This window comes from Cetorhinus maximus, unplaced genomic scaffold, assembly GCF_964194155.1.
Source record: "Cetorhinus maximus unplaced genomic scaffold, sCetMax3.hap1.1 HAP1_SCAFFOLD_2071, whole genome shotgun sequence".
Taxonomy (NCBI): domain Eukaryota; kingdom Metazoa; phylum Chordata; class Chondrichthyes; order Lamniformes; family Cetorhinidae; genus Cetorhinus; species Cetorhinus maximus.
The window spans coordinates 23,468-32,500 of NW_027598011.1; the positions used below are offsets into that span (position 1 = coordinate 23,468).

Consider the following 9,033-nt stretch of genomic DNA (forward strand, 5'->3'; position numbering starts at 1 on the left):
ATCCAGCTGGTCAAAGCCGCTAAACCTCCCATCAAAGACCCTCCCTCTAATCCCCAACCCTCCCATCGAAGACCATCCATCTAATCCCCAACCCTCCCATCGAAGACCATTCCTCTAATTCCCTAACCCTCCCATCGAAGACCATCCCTCTAATCCCCAACCCTCCCATTGAAGACCCTCCCTCTAATCCCCAACCCTCCCATCGAAGACCCTCCCTCTGATCCCCAACCCTCCCATCGAAGACCATCCCTCTAATCCCCAACCCTCCCATCGAAGACCATCCCTCTAATCCCCTAACCCTCCCATCGAAGACCCTCCCTCTAATCCCCAACCCTCCCATCGAAGACCATCCCTCTAATCCCCTAACCCTCCCTCTAATCCTCGAACCCTCCCATTGAAGACCATCCCTCTAATCCTCGAACCATCGCATTGAAGACCATCCTCCTCGGTCCAGTTGGTCGGATGTATTGAGAGTACAGAACACGCGCACGTGTGCTCCCGAGAGGTTACCGGGTCTCCGACCAGGACCTTTACCACAGTGTAAATGGATCTCCTCCTCCTCTTCACCTGCACCCCTCGCCCCCGCCTCAGTCTCCCCTATTCCCCCCTCTCTCGACCCCCAAGCAGGCTTTTCGAAAACCCACTCTCCCCTCTGGAGGTATGAGCCGCGGCTTTTCCCATCACGTTGACGTGACAGACAGGATTGGGGGAACAGGCTTACCGCCTGTTCACACACGGCGTGCATCATTTACAATATCACTGAACACAGACTCTACCACATCAGACGCGGGGAACAAACACAACGTGAGATCCTGGAAAGAATGAACCTGTTGGGAGCATTTTTCAATCAAAAGCATAAAACATGTCAAATCTCACAGCCCAGGAGGAGACCATTCGACCCATCGGCGCCTGCGCTGACTCCTTGAAAGATCGATTCAATGATTCTTCACACCCATATCCCTTCAATTTCTTCCCCTTCAGGTATTCATCCAATTCCCTCCCCCCAACCTTTTGAAAGTTCCTATTGAATCTGCTTCCACCGCCCTTCCAGATCACAACAACTCGCTGTGTTTATAAAGAATAATTCTCCTCATCTCCCCCTAAAACCCCCACCACCCTCTGGTTCTGTTCCCGATTCTCTTCGATCTGTGTCCCCTCTGGTTACCGACCCTCCCGCCCACTGGGAACAGTCTCTCCCTCTCTCTACTCTACCCCACTTTGCGATTATGAACGTCTTGATTCAATCTCCCCCCCTCCATCCCACCCACCGCCAATCCTCGAGTAGATCTTTCCCAAGAGCTGGCCACCAGCCCGATGGGCCAAATGGACTCCTCGGTTGGTATGTCACCGCGGGAAGGCTCTCTCTCCTCCGTTTCTCACCTGTTTCCAGAGGAAGGAGTCCTCCACATTCCTCCTCCAGGAGATGGCCACATGGATGGCGGACAGCGCGATCCCGCTGATGACCGCCGCCCGCATCCTCACGGGCAGCAGGGTGTAGATGATGTAGACGAAGAAGACGCTCCACCACATGCCCTCGGAGGCGCTGCGGGGGTGGACCACCAGGACCCCCAGGACCTGCAGCAGCAGGAGGACCCCGATGACCAGGTAGCTGACCAGCCACATGTAGTCCTGGTGGAAGCCGTTGCGGTTGCAGACCAGCATGAGGACAACGAAGAGGAGCATGGCGACGGAGAGGGCGCTGACGTAGGGGAGGTCGAGGCTGCCCTGCACGCAGTGAAACGTCAACATGACCCCACAGACCAGCACCAGGACCCCCATGAGCATGGTCAGGCTGCTCTGGTTCAAGCGGAAGAAGTATCTCTGGTACAGCCGCTCCAGCTTCTTGGACTGGAAGGTCTTGGACTGGAAGACCTGCAGCACGTTGGCCCAGCCGAGGGCCGGACTCAGGCGGGGCTCCTCCGCCGGGTCGGCGTCCAGCTCCCCCCTGGCCCCGGCCTGGCCGTCCTCCACCCCCAGCCTGATGGACTGGGTGCCCAGCTCTTTGGGGGGGCTGCGGGCGTAGGTGTCCTCTTGCCAGGCACAGCGCAGCCCCAGGTCGGCCGCCTTCTTCCTCCCCTCCATCTTGGGCTCGCGCCAGCAGGTCAGAGCGCGGGGCCCGCAGAGCGCCACACCATTCCCTCCGGCCCGCCGGGCCCCCCGCTCGCCGGGCTTGTGGTCATCGACTAGGACACCACCAAACCACCACATTCTGCCGGGGAGAGAGAGAGAGAGAGAGAGAGAGAGGGGGGAGCGAGTTAGAACGTGGCCATGGTCAAGGTCCCGGATCCCCACCAACCGGGGCGGCTTCACCCGTTTCCCCCGGTGGTAACTCACGGCTCGAAAACACCCCTCACCCCTCACCCCCCCTCCCGCTCCAGAGGGACTAGCCCCTTGGTCACTGTCGGCGCTCTCGAGGATGGGGGTGGGTTCAGTGCTGAGGGAGTGCCGGGCTGCCGGAGGTTGGCACTGGGGGCACAGCCCTATCCACACCCCCACCCCCCAGACTCAACTGATCCACTGCCAAAGCCCTCGCCCGGGCCCTCGGCTGCCCCCACACCCGCGCGGCTGTCCCCATCCCTCTCCCGGCGGCTCTCCCACACTCTACCCTCCCGAAACCTCAGCTCGTCCCAGACTCTGCCGCTCCCCCCACCCCGTGTCCGAACTCAGACCGAGTCCCCTTCACCCGTCACCCACGCTGTGCTCGCTGGCCCCACACCAGCTCCCGGTCAGACAACACCTCCATCTTATCATTCACACCGTCCTCTTCAAATCCTTCCAGGATCTCCTCTTGCCGCCTTCCCTATCTCTGTAACCTCCTCCAGTACCTACAACCCTCCCTATCTCTGAAACATCCTCCAGCCCCCTACAACCCTCCCTCTCACTGTAACCTCCTCCAGCCCCCTACAACCCTCCCTATCTCTGTAACCTCCTCCAGCCCCCTACAACCCTCCCTATCTCTGTAAACTCCTCCAGCCCTCTACACCCCTCCCTATCTCTGTAACCTCCTCCAGCCCCTACACCCCTCCCTATCTCTGTAACCTCCTCCAGCCCCTACAACCATCCCTATCTCTGTAACCTCCTCCAGTCCCCTACAACCCTCCCTATCTCTGTAACCTCCTCCAGCCCCTACAACCCTCCCTATCTCTGTAACCTCCTCCAGTCCCTACAACCCTCCCTATCTCTGTAACCTCCTCCAGTCCCTACAACTCTCCCTATCTCTGTAACCTCCTCCAGCCCCTACAACCCTCACTATCTCTGTAAGCTATTCCAGCCCCCTACAACCCTCCCTATCTCTGTAACCTCCTCCATCCCCTACAACCCTCCCTATCTCTGTAACCTCCTCCAGTCCCGACAACTCTCCCTATCCCTGTAACCTCCTCCAGCCCCCACAACCCTCCCTATTTCTGTAATCAACTCCAGCCCCTACAACCCTCCCTATCTCTGTAACCTCCTCCAACCCCTACGACCCTCCCTATCTCAGTAACCTCCTCCAGTCGATACAACACTCCCTATCTCTGTAACCTCCTCCACCCCTACACCCCTCCATATCTCTGTAACCTCCTCCAGTCCCTACACCCCTCCCTATCTCTGTAACCTCCTCCAGTCCCTACAACTCTCTCTATCTCTGTAACCTCCTCCTGCCCCTACTACCCTCCCTATCTCTGTAAGCTCCTCCAGCCCTCTACAACCCTCCCTATCTCTGTAACCTCCTCCAGCCCCTACACCCCTCCCTATCTCTGTAACCTCCTCCAGCCCCTACAACCATCCCTATCTTTGTAACCTCCTCCAGTCCCCTACAACCCTCCCTATCTCTGTAACCTCCTCCAGCCCCTACAACCCTCCCTATCTCTGTAACCTCCTCCAGTCCCTACAACCCTCCCTATCTCTGTAACCTCCTCCAGTCCCTACAACTCTCCCTATCTCTGTAACCTCCTCCAGCCCCTACAACCCTCACTATCTCTGTAAGCTCTTCCAGCCCCCTACAACCCTCCCTATCTCTGTAACCTCCTCCAGCCCCTACAACCCTCCCTATCTCTGTAACCTCCTCCAGTCCCGACAACTCTCCCTATCCCTGTAACCTCCTCCAGCCCCCACAACCCTCCCTATTTCTGTAATCAACTCCAGCCCCTACAACCCTCCCTATCTCTGTAACCTCCTCCAACCCCTACGACCCTCCCTATCTCAGTAACCTCCTCCAGTCGATACAACACTCCCTATCTCTGTAACCTCCTCCACCCCTACACCCCTCCATATCTCTGTAACCCCCTCCAGTCCCTACAACCCTCCCTATCTCTGTAACCTCCTCCAGTCCCTACAACTCTCCCTATCCCTGTAACCTCCTCCAGCCCCCACAACCCTCCCTATCTCTGTATTCAACTCCAGCCCCTACAACCCTCCCTATCTCTGTAACCTCCTCCAGTCCCTACATTCCCTCCCTATCTCTGTAACCTCCTCCAGCCCCTACAACCCTCCCTATCTCTGTAAACTCCTCCAACCCCTACGACCCTCCCTATCTCAGTAACCTCCTCCAGACGATACAACAGTCCCTATCTCTGTAACCTCCTCCACCCCTACACCCCTCCATATCTCTGTAACCTCCTCCAGTCCCAACAACCCTCCATATCTCTGTAACCTACTCCAGTCCCTACAACTCTCCCTATCTCTGTAACCTCCTCCAGCCCCTACAACCCTCCCTATCTCTGTAAGCTCCTCCAGCCCTCTACAACCCTCCCTATCACTGTAACCTCCACCAGCCCCTACAACCCTCCCTATCTCTGTAACCTCCTCCAGTCCCTACAACTCTCCCTATCTATGTAACCTCCTCCAGCCCCCACAAACCTCCCTATCACTGTAATTACCTCCAGCCCTTACAACCCTCCCTATCTCTGTAACCTCCTCCAGTCGATACAACCCTCCCTATCTCTGTAACCTCCTCCAGCCCCTACACCCCTCCATATCTCTGTAACCTCCTCCAACCCCTACGACCCTCCCTATCTCAGTAACCTCCTCCAGTCGATACAACACTCCCTATCTCTGTAAACTCCTCCACCCTTCCATATCTCTGTAACCTCCTCCAGTCCCTACAACCCTCCCTATCTCTGTAACCTCCTCCAGTCCCTACAACTCTCTGTATCTCTGCAACCTCCTCCAGCCCCTAAAACCCTCCCTATCTCTGTAAGCTCCTCCAGCCCTCTACAACCTCCCTATCTCTGTAACCTCCTCCAGCCCCTACAACCCTCCCTATCTCTGTAACCTCCTCCAGTCCCTACATTCCCTCCCTATCTCTGTAACCTCCTCCAGCCCCAACACTCCTCCCTATCTCTGTAACCTCCTCCAACCCCTACGACACTCCCTATCTCTGTAACTTCCTCCAGTCGATACAACCCTCCCTATCTCTGTAACCTCCTCCAGCCCCTACACCCCTCCATATCTCTGTAACCTCCTCCAGTCCCTACAACCCTCCCTATCTCTGTAACCTCCTACAGTCCCTACAACTCTCCCTATCTCTGTAACCTCCTCCAGCCGCTACAACCCTCCCTATCTCTGTAATCACCTCCAGCCCCTACAACCTTCCCTATCTCTGTAACCTCCTTCAGTCCCTACATTCCCTCCCTATCTCTGTAACCTCCTCCAGCCCCAACACTCCTCCCTATCTCTGTAACCTCCTACAGTCCCTACAACTCTCCCTATCTCTGTAACCTCCTCCAGCCCCTACATCCCTCCCTATCACTGTAACCTCCCTCAGCCCCTACAACCCTCCCTATCTCTGTAACCACCCCCAGCCCCTACAACCCTCCCTATCTCGGTAACCTCCTCCAGCCCCTACAACCCTCCCTATCACTGCAACCTCCTCCAGTCCCTATAACCCTCCCTATCTCCGTAACCTCCTCCAGCCTCTACAACCCTACCTATCTCTGTAACCTTCTCCAGTCCCCTGCAACCCTCCCTATCTCTGTAACCTCCTACAGCCCTTTCTCCGTAACCTCCTCCAGTCCCTACAACCCTCCCTATCTCTGTAACCTCCTCCAGCCCCTACAACCCACCCTATCTCTGTAACCTCCTCCAACCCCCTACAACACTCCCTATCTCTGTAACCTCCTCCAACCCCCTACAACACTCCCTATCTCTGTAACCTCCTGCAGTCCCCTGCAACCCTCCCTATCTCTGTAACCTCCTCCAGCCCCCTACAACCCTCCCTTTCTCTGTAACCCCCTCCAGCCCCTACAACCCTCCCTATCTCTGTAACCTCCTCCAGCCCCTACGACCCTCCCTATCTCTGTAACCTCCTCCAGCCCCTACGACCCTCCCTATCTCTGTAACCTCCTCCAGCCCCTACAACCCTCCCTATCTCTGTAACCTCCTCCAGCCCCTACAACCCTCCCTATCTCTGTAACCTCCTCCAGCCCCTACAACCCTCCCTATCTCTGTAACCTCCTCCAGCCCCTACAACCCTCCCTATCTCTGTAACCTCCTCCAGCCCCTACAACCCTCCCTATCTCTGTAACCTTCTCCAGCCCCCTACAACACTCCCTATCTCTGTAACCTCCTCCAGCCCTTACAACCCTCCCTATCTCTGTAACCTCCTCCAGCCTCCTACAACACTCCCTATCTCTGTAACCTCCTCCAGTCCCCTACAACCCTCCCTACCTCTGTAACCTCCTCCAGCCCCTACACCCCTCCCTATCTCTGTAACCTCCTCCAGCCCCCTACAACACTCAATATCTCTGTAACCACCTCCAGCCCCTACAACCCTCCCTATCTCTGTAACCTCCTCCAGACCCTACAACCCTCACTATCTCTGTAACCTCCTCCAGCCCTTACAACCCTCCCTATCTCTGTAACCTCCTCCAGCCCCCTACAACACTCCCTATCTCTGTAACCTCCTCCAGCCCCCTACAACACTCAATATCTCTGTAACCTCCTCCAGCCCCTACAACCTTCCCTATCTCTGTAACCTCCTCCAGACCCTACAACCCTCACTATCTCTGTAACCTCCTCCAGCCCCTACATCCCTCCATATCTCTGCAACCTCCTCCAGTCCCTACAACCCTCCCTATCTCCGTAACCTCCTCCAGCCTCTACAACCCTCCCTTTCTCTGTAACCTCCTCCAGCCCCTACAGCCCTTTCTCCGTATCCTCCTCCAGCCCCTACAACCCTCCCTATCTCTGTAACCTCCTCCAGCCCCTACAACCCTCCTTATCTCTGCAACCTCCTCCAACTCCCTACAACACTCCCTATCTCTGTAACCTCCTCCAACCCCCACAACACTCCCTATCTCTGTATCCTCCTCCAGTCCCCTGCAACCCTCCCTATCTCTGTAACCTCCTCCAGCCCCCTACAACCCTCCCTTTCTCTGTAACCCCCTCCAGCCCCTACAACCCTCCCTTTCTCTGTAACCTCCTCCAGTCCCTACATTCCCTCCCTATCTCTGTAACCTCCTCGAGCCCCTACACCCCTCCCTATCTCTGTAACCTCCACCAACCCCTACGACCCTCCCTATCTCTGTAACCTTCTCCAGTCGATACAACCCTCCCTATCTCTGTAACCTCCTCCAGCCCCTACACCCCTCCATATCTCTGTAACCTCCTCCAGTCCCTACGACCCTCCCTATCTCTGTAACCTCCTACAGTCCCTACAACTCTCCCTATCTCTGTAACCTCCTCCAGCCCCTATGACCCTCCCTATCTCTGTAACCTCCTCCAGCCCCTACAACCCTCCCTATCTCTGTAACCTCCTCCAGCCCCTACAACCCTCCCTATCTCTGTAACCTCCTCCAGCCCCCTACAACCCTCCCTATCTCTGTAACCTCCTCCAGCCCCTACAACCCTCCCTATCTCTGTAACCTCCTCCAGCCCCTACAACCCTCCCTATCTCTGTAACCTCCTCCAGCCCCTACAACCCTCCCTATCTCTGTAACCTCCTCCAGCCCCCTACAACCCTCCCTATCTCTGTAACCTCCTCCAGCCCCCTACAACCCTCCCTATCTCTATAACCTCCTCCAGCCCCTACAACCCTCCCTATCTCTGTAACCTCCTCCAGCCCCCTCAACCCTCCCTATATCTGTAACTCCCCAGGGCTATACTTATCTGATTCCCCCTCCTTTTGAAAGTTCCTATTGAATCTGCTTCCACCGCCCTTTCAGGCAGCGCCTTCCAGATCACAACAACTCGCTGTGTTTATAAAAAATAATTCTCCTCATCTCCCCCTCCCCACCCACCCCCACCCTCTGGTTCTGTTCCCGATTCTCTTCAATCTGTGTCCCCTCTGGTTACCGACCCTCCCGCCCACTGGGAAACAGTCTCTCCCTCTCCTACTCTACCCCAAACCCCACCCCCCCTTCGTGATTTTGAACCCCCCGATTCAATCCCCCCCCCTCCCTCCCTCCCTTAACCTTCTCTCCTCTAAGGAGAACAATCCCAGCTTCTCCAGTCCCTCCACGTGAACTGAAGTCCCTCATCCCCCCCGCAGGGGTCCCATTCTGGTAAATCTCCCTCCGCACCCTCTCCGAGACCCTCGGACACTATTGACGTTGATGCCTAAGAGTGAATTTTGCACTGGTTGCTGTGGATTGCCCCGCATCTCCGTCTGTCACACACACACACACCCCGCATCTCCGTCTGTCACACACACACACACCACACCGGCATCTCCGTCTGTCTCACACACACACACCCCGCATCTCCGTCTGTCTCACACACACACACCCCGCATCTCCGTCTGTCTCACACACACACACACACACCCCGCATCTCCGTCTGTCACACACACACACACCCCGCATCTCCGTCTGTCACACACACACACACCCCGCATCTCCGTCTGTCACACACACACACCCCGCATCTCCGTCTGTCACACACACGCACACCCCGCATCTCCGTCTGTCTCACACACACACACCCCGCATCTCCGTCTGTCTCACACACGCACACCCCGCATCTCCGTCTGTCTCACACACACACACCCCGCATCTCCGTCTGTCTCACACACACACACACACACCCCGCATCTCCGTCTGTCTCACACACACA

The 9,033-nt window shown here is 56.6% G+C and overlaps 1 pseudogene across 1 annotated transcript in view; it reads right to left on the minus strand.

Annotated features, from left to right (window-relative positions):
- Positions 1-1,340: 1,340 nt before the first annotated feature.
- LOC144676912 (adenylate cyclase type 6 pseudogene) overlaps positions 1,341-9,033 on the minus strand; it is a 13,718-nt pseudogene continuing 6,025 nt past the window's right edge. The window contains exon 2 of the transcript XR_013575449.1: positions 1,341-2,209. The product of XR_013575449.1 is annotated as an adenylate cyclase type 6 pseudogene (transcript). The remainder of the gene's footprint in view (positions 2,210-9,033) is intronic.